Source organism: Chrysochloris asiatica, unplaced genomic scaffold (assembly GCF_000296735.1).
Source record: "Chrysochloris asiatica unplaced genomic scaffold, ChrAsi1.0 scaffold00133, whole genome shotgun sequence".
NCBI classification, from domain to species: Eukaryota; Metazoa; Chordata; class Mammalia; order Afrosoricida; family Chrysochloridae; genus Chrysochloris; species Chrysochloris asiatica.
The window spans coordinates 6159355-6170672 of NW_006408651.1; the positions used below are offsets into that span (position 1 = coordinate 6159355).

The 11318-nt window shown below is 41.6% G+C and overlaps 2 pseudogenes; one reads left to right on the top strand and one right to left on the bottom strand.

Annotated features, from left to right (window-relative positions):
* Positions 1 to 516: 516 nt before the first annotated feature.
* Positions 517 to 4697, top strand: LOC102840125 (annotated as a pseudogene).
* Positions 4698 to 7657: 2960 nt separating this feature from the next.
* Positions 7658 to 8058, bottom strand: LOC102840494 (annotated as a pseudogene).
* Positions 8059 to 11318: the final 3260 nt, after the last annotated feature.

Sequence of the window (11318 nt, forward strand, 5' to 3'; positions counted from 1 at the left end):
AGGGCCATTCCAGAGAGTGAACCCGTTATATTACAAGCCAACAGAGATCTGACCACAGCATTGACAAGTGATGTAGATAATAGTTTTTTAAAAAAAATTGTTGTGTAAATAGAACAAATATACATTTTTAAATGAGCCAGAGTATTAAGAAGTATTATCAGGTAGTCCCTTTGAAAAGATATTCACATAGTTTGAAAACCAAGGTGGTCATCGTAAACACATGAGAAGAGATTGAGATGCACATTTGAAAAACATGCAGTCATATTATTTAGTTAGAAGGATATGAGGGAGTATACGTGGTCTTGAGAAGACAAAACAGTAAGAGTATTTGTTAGTTCTATTCACTGATTTGGGGACTGAGTACTGCTTTTCCTCATCATATCCATCATATCTATTCTCCATGGGGTTTCTGAGGTGGTATATCTTAGCTGGTATGGCAATAACAACATTCACTAAGTTAAAAGGAGCCCTGATGGCTCTTTTCCTCCCATGTACCACAAAGATCCTGATGTCACCATGGGCTGCTACCCCATCCAGTGTTACCCCAGTATTGTAGGAACAAGCCCTATCCCAAGTCCCACATCTGTCGAGACAACCCTGATACCAAGATTCGTATCTTTGACCTGGGTTGGAAGAAGGCCAAAGTAGATGAGTTCTCACTCTGTGGCCACGTGGTGTAAGATGAATATGAGCAGCTATTCTCAGAAGCCCTGGAGGTTGCCTGTATTTGTGCCAACAAGTACATGGTGAAAAGTAGTGGCAAAGATGGCTTTTATATCCAAGTGTGGCTGCATCTGTTCCATGTCATCTGCATCAACAAGGTGTTGTCCTGTGCTGGGGCTGACAGACTCCAGACGGGGTGTGAGGGACCTTTGGAAAGCCCAGGGCACTGTGGCTAGGGTCCACATTGGCCAAGTCATCATGTCCATCTGCACCAAGCTTCAAAACAAGGAGCATGGGATGCAGGGCCAAGTTCAAGTTCCCTGGGTGCCAGAAGATCCACATCTCCAAGAACTAGGGCTTCACCAAGTTCAGTGTTGATGAATTTGAAGATGTGGTGGCTGAGAAGTGCCTCATCCAAGATGGCTGTGGAGTCAATCACATCTCTAATTGTGGTCCCTTGGACAAGTGACAGACCCTGCATTCATGAAGGCCTTGCTAGAACTGCCCTGCCTGACCTGTGCCCTCTAATAAATTCAACTTCCTGTCTAAAAAAAAAAAAAAAAAGGAGTTTGATGGCATAGTAGATTACACGTTGAGCCTTTATCCTCAAGGTCAGCAGTATGAGTTCACCAGGTACTCTGCAGGAGACAGATAAGGTTTTCTGCTCCTACCAAGATTTACAGACTCAGAAATCCTATACGGGGTCACTACGACTTGATGGCACTTAACAACAACAACAACAAATGAGTCAGAAACAACTGACAGCACATAGCCAGTCAAAATTCATTAAATTGCAATAAAGATGCATTGATAATTACTGGTGATTGGAGTTCAAAAGTGGGAAACAAAGAGAAAGGATCAGTAGTTGAAAGCTATTGTCTTGGTGATAGAAATGATGCTGGAGTTCATATGATTGGATTTTATGAGACCAATGACGTCTTCGTTACAAATGTCTTTTTCAGCGCAAAAGCGATGATTCTATATATGGCCTCACCAGATGGAATATACAGGAGTCACATAGATTACATCTGTGGGAAGAGAGGATGGAGAAGCTGAAGCAGCCCAAACAAGGCCAGGTGCTGACTGTGGAACAGACCATCAATTGCTCTGGCCATCAAATGCAAGTCCAAGTTGAAGCTGAAGAAAATGAAAACAAGTCCATAGGAGTGAACTATGAACCTGACGATATTGTTGTTGTTGTTAAGTGCTGTCAAGTCTGTTCTGACCCATAGTGACCCTGTATAGGGTTTCTGAGGAGCAGCTGGTGAACTTGAACCACTGGCCTTGCCATTCAAACTGACTTTACAGTCCAGCACATTAACCCACAGTGCCACACTAGGACTTTGACTAGATCCCACCTGAATTTAGAGATTATCTCAAGAACAGACTTGATGAATTAGATACCAGTGACTGAAGGCCTGAAGGGGTGTGGGATGACACCAAGAACATCATGCATGAAGAAAGCAAAAGGTCATTAAAAAGATAGGAAAGAAAGAAAAGACCAAAATGAATGTCAAAAGAAAACTGCAACTTGTTCTTGAGCATAAAGAAGCTAAAGGAACTGGAAGAAATGAGGCTGCAAAAGAGTGGAACAGGGCAACTTGAGAAAAGAAATTACAATGAAATGTGCAAAGACCTGGAGTTAGAAAACCAAAAGGGAAGCTCATGTTCAGTATTTCTTAAGCTGAAAGAATTAAAAAATTCAAGCCTCAAATTTGAAGGATTGCAATTTTGAAGGATTCTATGGGCAAAATATTGAATGGCAAAGGAAGCATCAACAGAAACTGAAAGGAATACACAGTCACCTAAGAGATATGTTGGTCCTCAACCATTTCAAGAAATAGTATATGTTGAAGAAAGATGTTCAAGCTGCACGGAAAGCATTGACAAAAACAAGGATGAAATACAAATGGAAATCCTGTGATACACTGTTATTGCAGTGGAATGTTCACTCATCTTTGCCAAGAAATTCTGAAGACAGGGACCTGGCCAACTGACTGGAAAAGATCTGCATTTGTGCCCATTCCAAAGAGAGGTGACCCAATGGAATGCGAAAATCATTGAACAATATCATTAATATCATATGCAAGTAAAATTTTAATGAAGATAATTCAAAAACAATTCTAGCAGTCCATCAGCGGGATGCTGTCAGAAAATTTAAGCCAGATTCAGAAGAGGATGTAGAAAGAGGGATATCATTACAGATGTCAGATGGATCTTGGCTAAAAGCAGAGAAGACCAAAAAGATGTTTACTTTTATTCACTATACAAAGGTATTTGACTGTTTAGATCACAATAAATAATTCCAAAACACTTAATTGTGCTCATGATAAACTTGTACATAGACCAGTTATTTGAACAGAACAAAGGAATACTGAATGCTTTAAAATCAAGAAAGGTGTGTGTCAGGGTTGTATCCCTTCACCATACTTACTGAATCTGTATGCCAAACAAATAATCCAAGACATTTGGTTATATGAGAAGAATGTGTCATCAGAATTGGAGGAAGACTCATTAACAACCTGAAATATGTAGATGACACACCTTGCTTGCTGAAAGCGAAGAGGACTTAAAATACTTACTGATGAAACTCGAAGACTACAGCGTTCAGTATGTATTGTACCTCAGTGTAAAGAAAACAAAAATCCTCATAACTGAACCAGTCAAACACCATGATAAACAGAGAAAAGGTTGAAGTTGTCAAAGACTTCATTTTGCTTGAATCCACAATCAACATTCATGGTAGTAACAGTCAAGAAATCAAACAATGTACTGCATTAAGTAAATCTGCTGCAAAAGACCTCTTTAAAGTGTTCAAGAGCAAAGGTGTTAGTGTGCTGACTAAGGTGAGTCTGATCCAAGTGATAGTATCTTCAATTGCCTCACATGCCTGTGAAAGTTGGGCAATGAATAAGGAAGACTATAGAAGAACCAATGCATTTGAATTACAGTGTTGATGAAGAATATTGAAAGTCTCATGTACTGCCAAAAGAACAAATAAATCAGTCTTGGAAGAAGTACATCCAGAATGCTCCTTAGAAGTGAGAATGGCAAGACTTCATCTCTTTGTCTTTGGATGTGTTATCAGGAGGGATCAGTCCCTGGAGAAGGACATCATGTTTGGTAAAAGGCAGGACAACAAAAAATAGGAAGACTCCCAATGAGGCGGACTGACATAGCGACTGCAACAATGGGCTTAGACATAACAATTATGAGGATGGTGCAGGACTGGGCAGTGTATTGTTCTGTTTTGCATAGAGTTGTTATGATTAATTCAACGACACCTAATGCCAACAATCATTAAGTAAAGATTTTATCTTCTCAAGGATTGGAGTTGTTACCATCATGATAAGAGATATTTGAGGGCAATGAAAGTGGTAAGAGGCAGGGAAGGGATACATTTTGGATTGGCTGCTACAAATTAGAACTGACTGTGAACAATGTAAAGACTCATGAATTCTTCTAACCCAGTTATTTTTCAGTTAGTATCTACATACCTGTGAAAATATCTAGTTAAAAATACCTTTGAGGGTGTGGTCTAATGTACAATCTCAGTACCAGTATCTGCACTGGTTGGCCCAGTATAAGATTGTGAAGAGGTCAAGTAACCTCCAGCCCATTCAATTTCTGTTTTCAAAGCCCTCTGCCTCCCCAGCACTTCCCTCAGTGCACGCACCCTAGCCCAGTATGAGATTCTCCATTTTATCACCTGCTCTGCCAAGGAATGTCCAAACTTTAGATTTTTCTCAGCCCCCTCTCTACATCAGAACTTCATATTAAGTCTTATTTCCTTGGGAGAAGTTCAGTGTTTTTCAAGGTCACATCTAGTTATTTATAAACAAATGTGGGCTAAGGTGCTAATTAGTGATATCAGAGGCAATGGAAAGCTATGGGAGATCTTGCTTATCCAAAGGAAGGACATTCTAACTGTGAATTTCATGATACAGGCTGGGACAAGCCAGCGGATGAACTTTGGAGTACCTCTCAAATCTTACTGGATTGAAGCCTATCTGTTTTACCTGGATAAAGAGTGAGCCCTTAACAGTTCATGCCTATAATATTCTTCACTTCAGATTTGAAAAGCATGGAGTAGGATAGTCTAGAATGATGCACAGTGTTCACCAAGTGTTGCTGGAAAGTGAGTTGGATAGAGGTAAGATGGACTTCCCTTTTTTCAGCTGGAGAGGCTCATCCTAACTTCTGCTTCCAGTTGAGAAGGATAGCTTCTCCTCCTTAGCTGGGGATTATAATATCCTCTGGATCTCACAACCCCCAAGTGGCCCAGAGTGCCCGGGGACAGCACAATGAGATTTTCCTTACAACTCCTGTAAACTACTGGCGCTCCAACTCCACACTGTCTGTGTAACCACATTTTCATGTACTCATACGTTCTACAAGGGGTAGGGAGACCACCTGGGGTAGGGAGCCCCCAGACCCTTCTCTGCATTCCATGATGTGTGTTGGGGAGGAGGGCATCACATGCTTCTTTCTTGCTAAGCACAGCCTTGTGAGTTTCTCCTTCCCCCTAATAAAGCTTATTCTCTAATTTTTGCCACATAACCTTGTGAAATTAGATGGAACCCTTTGTATAACATGTGGTAGCCCTGAAGGTGCCCATTAAACATGACAGTTTTATGAGGCGATTTCAGGCCTGCTGGTTCCCTGATATCTCATGTCAGGGCCTAGACTACGCAGCTTCATGGAGTTGGTAGACTGACCTAACCTATAGTGAGCCTAGGCAGATGAGTTTCCCCATTCTAAAATTGGATACTGAATATGGGATGCTATAATATTTCCTGTTTGTATAGGTTTTATGACGGCAACAGGTTTTTAATTTTTTGTCCTCCAAGATAGGAACTGGCTTTGGACCTGAAAGAAAAAGGGAGTTTCTTTTATCTGAGGCTGGGATATGAGTTGAGGGAAGGGGGATGTTCCAAGCAAAGTATGTGACAAGGTTAGTGACCCACTTTGGGAAGCTAGAGGTAAAGTGTAAGCACTGAAAAAAAGAAAGCCCATGTCTGGGGACATTGTGTTTCTGAGGGATGGCTGGAACCATGGATTGGAGGTTAAACCAGCAATACCATGGAGGCTCTGAGCCATGGGCTGCACCTTGGCCAGGTGTTCAGATCAGTGCAGATCAGATGGCAGGTGATGAAGACAGGTGGCAGCTCCCACATCATCTCTGTTTCACTGTGTCAGTGACAACAGAAATAGTAGCTCCTAGATGGCCTGAGCAAGTTTCTAGTTTCTTTTCCTTGAGGGGATTCCAGTTGGGATTGTCCCTTAGAAACAAGTTAAGTGTCCTCGGATCTTCTCCTTGGAGTTATCCCAGGAGAGAGGACCCCTTGGAGAGAGGAAATACATGCTGCAGGTAGAGGGAGTAGGGGCTCAGATTCCTTTGCTTTGTATAAATCAACGGAAGAAGGAATGTGGTCTCATTTGGTATAAAAGTTGATGAAGCAGGGCTTACTGATTACATAAAGAATCTATCATTCTATAGTGAAGTTCAGGGCAGGGCAGAATTACACTGGAAGCTGGCCTTTTGAATCTTTGGCATTAGCCTTGGGTAATGGAGTCCTGGTGTGGCGCTGTAGGATAAGCGCTGTACCACAAGGTCGGTTTGAACTGCAAGATCAGCAGCTCAAACTCACCAGCTGTTCCTCTGAAACCCTATACAGGGTTGCTACTTAAGGTCAGCAGTTCGAAACTACCAGCTGCTCCGCGGGAGAAAGATGAGGCTTTCTACTCCCGTAAGGATTTACACCCTCGGAAACCCTGTACAGGGTCGCTATGGGTCGGAACCGACTCGACGGCACTTAACAACAACAACAACAACACGGGTTGGAAGCAACTTAATAACAATAATGCTGTTTGGTAAAGTGGATGTCAATGAACAAGAGAAACCCTCAGTGAGATGGGTTGACACAATAGTTATCTTCCCATGAAGATGGGAAGAGAATAGACAATGTTTCCTTCTGTTGCACATAAGATTGCCATGAGTTGACTCGATGGCAACTAACAACAATGATGCGGGAGACCATAAATAGGACTTTCAGTTCCTGTAAGCAATGCTAGCCCCAGAGAAGGTATTCATTTCTCTTTTTGTGTGAGAAGGGACATCCACTGGTGTCAGCAGTAACTAGCCCATAGTAACGATATGGGCCTTTTCATTATGAGCTTCAAAAGTGCAAATGCTCTCTCATTGCCACCTTCTTCCCTCACACACCAACTAAAGACAGCTAGGTCTGGACTTTCTTCCTTCATTCCCCTTCCATCTTTTCCTTTCTCCCTTCTATTTTTCTTGCATTTTATACTTGGGAAGATGAACAGATGACTCAATTTAGACCTTTGGGCAGTGGTATGTTGGTAATGTTAAGTGACTGCCTCTCTGAAAAAAAAAAAAGTAAAATTACAAGTTTATTATAAATTGTATTGATACAGAGGATGTGTAGTACACACTCAGAGAGAAAAATAAAATACACAACACACTGCATTGTAAATTCCATATATTCAGTTGATTTCTGAATATATACAATTATTTTAGTAATTCTTGCTGTATCTACAGCCAACCAATGGTTGCAATGCAACCACAATATGACAAATAAAGCTACATTTCAACACACTGAACTTCTGTCAATAAATTTATTGTCATTGTATCTGTTATACAACCTACTGTTAGATTATTTATTACTCTCATATAAATTACATTTATTAAACGGAGAGTTCTTTGTGTGGTAGCAATATTTGCAGTGTAATTTTTTTTTTTTTTTTTAATAAAATGGTCTTGTATGTCAGAAATTGGCATCACTGTCTTCATCTTTACATGACCAGCTTCCCTCTGTGTCTCTCTGTTCCTCATGTTAACTAATTAGGTCTACAATGACCCTACTTCTAAATGAGACATTCATTGGTATCAAGGATGAGGATTTGAATTTTTTTTTTTTTTGGCGGGGGGGGGGGAACATCACAATTCAATAGCTTTTTTTTTTTTTTTTTACGGGTTAGCCAGTTTGTGTTTATTGATACAAGATTCTCAGGCCTTCTTACGCAGTGTGTACAGCCGCTCCTTCCGCTGCTGCTTCTTGATCTTCAGGTTCTCCTCGCGCTTGTTGAGTATGCCGCGTACGGCACACACTTTCCTGGGATGCAGATCCAGGGGTTTGTAATTCTTGCCCTTGTAGAACTTCTGAGGTTCGCCTTCTCAGCCTGGTTGATGACAGTTAGAACCCGGTCAATGGATTTGCGGAAAACTCGGATTTTAGAGAGCTTGGACGCCGCACCGCCAGTCACTTTGGCGACACGCAGCTGGGACAACTCCACCTTCAGGTCCTCCAGCTGTTTCAGTAACCCCTCCTCCTTCTTTGCGCAAAGGTCCCGTGCCTTGATCTTGGCCATGGCTGAGCGAAAAAAACCGCGCTGCTGCCTGATCTGAAGCCGAGGCAAAGAGCAAATTATGGCTTTTCGACATGGTCTTTGTATCTCCCATTAAATTATTGGGTAGGGCCAAGCAAGTAGGGTATTGGCGCGCAAAAGTGGAGATTGGTAAAAAGGAGCCATCTTAGAAGTAGGAACAGAGGATCTCAAGACCACTAAGAAGGGATAGCCATGAGCAGAGCTTGTCCTTTGGACCATGAGGTCCCTGCACGGAGAAGTGGTGGTGGCACAGGTGGCAGCAGAGGCAGTGCCATGGAGAGACAGCGCAGTGGGCTTCCTGGCCCACCTAACAAGTAAAGCTGCATGCTTTTGGATAGGAGGCTGGCTAAAGGAGCTTGAAATATTTGCTAGGGCAGGGCAGGGGACAAGAGGCTGTACGGCTGAGAGGTCAAAGACCAGAGAGAGCCATGATTGTAGTATGACTGAGAAGATGTGTTTCTGATCAGAGAACTACTATATCCAGAGTTGTTTCTGATCCTGTATTGTACCCTGTCAACTTCACTGATAAACCCCATAATCCTGAGAATTGTCTGTGAGTTTTGTGTCACCATTGCAACCTATCTCTGCTGAATTATTTGAACAGAGAAATAGAGTGCCCCATGGGAAGGATGGTTAGTGTCAGAATAGGATAAATAACATTGGAGGGTGGAGGCATGTCTGAGCTCTGCCTTATGGGAATCAGCCTTGCTCTGTTGTGGAGATTGACTCTCCTTCCCCCTGTGAAGCTGGAGGAGGTCAGTCATTGCCCGCAAACTGCTTTTGCAACCATTTGACATAGAAGAGACTGTGGTCTAAGGTTAAGGGACGAGCTTCTTTATGAAATACATATCCTCTTGCCAGCTGCGCTATTTTGTCCCCAGCTCAGGTCGAAATGCCAGATCTTACCACTGAGGAGAAAGTTATCACTGAGAAGGGAAGGGAACAACCCAGATCAATTCAGTTGCAACTCGTGGTGAGCCCAGTGCTTCAGAATAGAACTGTGCTCTGTACGGCTTTCAAGGCTGTGGCAGTTTGTAAGTTGGTTGCCAAGTCTTTCTTCTGAGGCATCTCTGGACTGGTTTGAACAATTAACCTTTTAATTAATAATTTAGATCTTAATCATTTATACCACCCAGGGACTCCTGGAAAGGTTGTGATGTAAAATAAGTGTTTTCCAGTCCACTTTCTTAAAGCCTCATGTCTGTCCACCCACCTGCTTGGTAAAGCATCAGTGAGATAGGTGGGTGACTCTCCAGGGGTCAGCATGACACTCACAATCCAACTCCTGGCTCCTCTTCTGTCCTTCAACCACATTTCTTCACTATCTAAATCCGGTGTGCCACAAAAACCAGTGAGAGATATGAGCATGTGAAAACGTGACCAAGCCTATATATCAACATGTGTTTGGAGGAGATAATTAGCAGGAACCCAGAAATGTTTCCCCACGTTTGTTTATTCATCTTCCATCCAGGAATCTATCATTCTATGTCTGCTCTGAGTGGGAACACAATTTCCTCTGAGACTTGACTGAAGAGCAAACGATTCAAATTTTCCATCGATTCAGTCAACTGCTCTAAAGTTGTGTTTTGTGTTTTAGCCAGTTGGATGGCATTAAGTCCTATCTAATTTCTCCTGTTATTAATGCTACCATTTTAAACACTATAGTCCCAGGAAGGATGAATAAGAGACATAAGAGGAAAATGTGGGGCAAGGAAGGAGACAATATTAACTCATATTTAAAAAAAATCAACATTTTTTGGACATAAAGTTTGCCATTTAAACCATTTTAAACTGTACAATTCAGTGGCATTTAGTACTATGATGGTTAAGTTTATGTGCCAACTTGACTAAGACATGATTCTTAGTGCTTTGGAAGGTATGATATAATCATCCACCATTTTCTGATCTGATGTGAGCAGCCAATCAATTGAAAGGGGAGTTTCATTGGGGGTGTGGCCTATATCCAATATATATGGATACTCTGACAAAGTTTGCTGCCTCTGGAGCCTGCATCTGACTCATCATCTTCCAACCTCTGGCTGTTGGGATAAGAGACAACAGCCTATCACTTGACCTGAATATTTTGGGGATTTGCCAGCTCCCGTAACCCCACAAGTCAGGAGAAGCATCCAGTCTGACAGCTGACCTTCAGATTTGGGATGTGCCAGCCTTTATACCTGCATGAGCCAGTTCCTTGAAATGAATCTCTATATACTCCTGATGTGACACTGTAGGATCAGAATTAGAATACAAACCATAAGGTCAGCATTTCAAACCTACCAGTTGCTCCTCAGAAACCTGATACAGGGTCTCTATGAGCCAATTAAAAACAACACTATATATATATATATATATAGTGGTGGTGTGCTGTGGAGTTGGTTCTGAATCATAGTAATCCTGCATAGGGTTTCTGAGGCTGTAAATCTTTGCAGGAGCAGAAAATCTCATAAATACACAGAAATCAAATTTATTACACTTGTGGAAGAGATGCCATTGGCCAAAACAAGATCAGAGGCAGACTGTGGAACAGACTATCAATGGCTCATATGCAAGTTCAAGCTAAGGGAAATTAAAACAAGTCCATGAGAGCCAAAATGTGACCTTGAAAGTATACCCTGAATTTAGAGATCAACTGAAGAACAGATGATTTGATGCATTAGACACTAAAAACCAAAGACCAGAAGACTTATGGGATGACATCAAGAACATCATAGAGGAAGAAAGAAAAAGTTCATTAAGAAGACAAGAAAGAAAAGACCAAAATGGATGCCAGAAGAGACTCTGAAACTTCCTTTCCAGCATAGAAATGCTAAAGCAAATGGAAGAAATGAGGAGGCATAAGAGCTGAACTGAAAGTTTCAAAGGTCAACTTGAGAAGACAAAGTCAAATATTACAATGAAATGTGCAAAGATCTGGAGTTAGAAAACCAAAAGGGAAGAACACACTCAGCATTTCTCAAGCTGAGGAAACTGAAGAAAAAATTCAAGCCTTAACTTGAAATATTGAAGGATTCTATAGGCAAAATATTGAATGATGCAGAAAACATCAAAAAGAGATGGGAGGAATGTGCAGAGTTACTATACCAAAAAGTAATGGTTGATGTTCAACCATTTCAAGAGGTAGCATATGATCAAGAGCCAATGATAGTGAAGGAAGAAGTCCAACGTGCTTTGAAGGCATTGGCAAAGAACAAGGCACTGGGAAATGGAATACAAACTCAAATCTTTTCAACAAACTGATG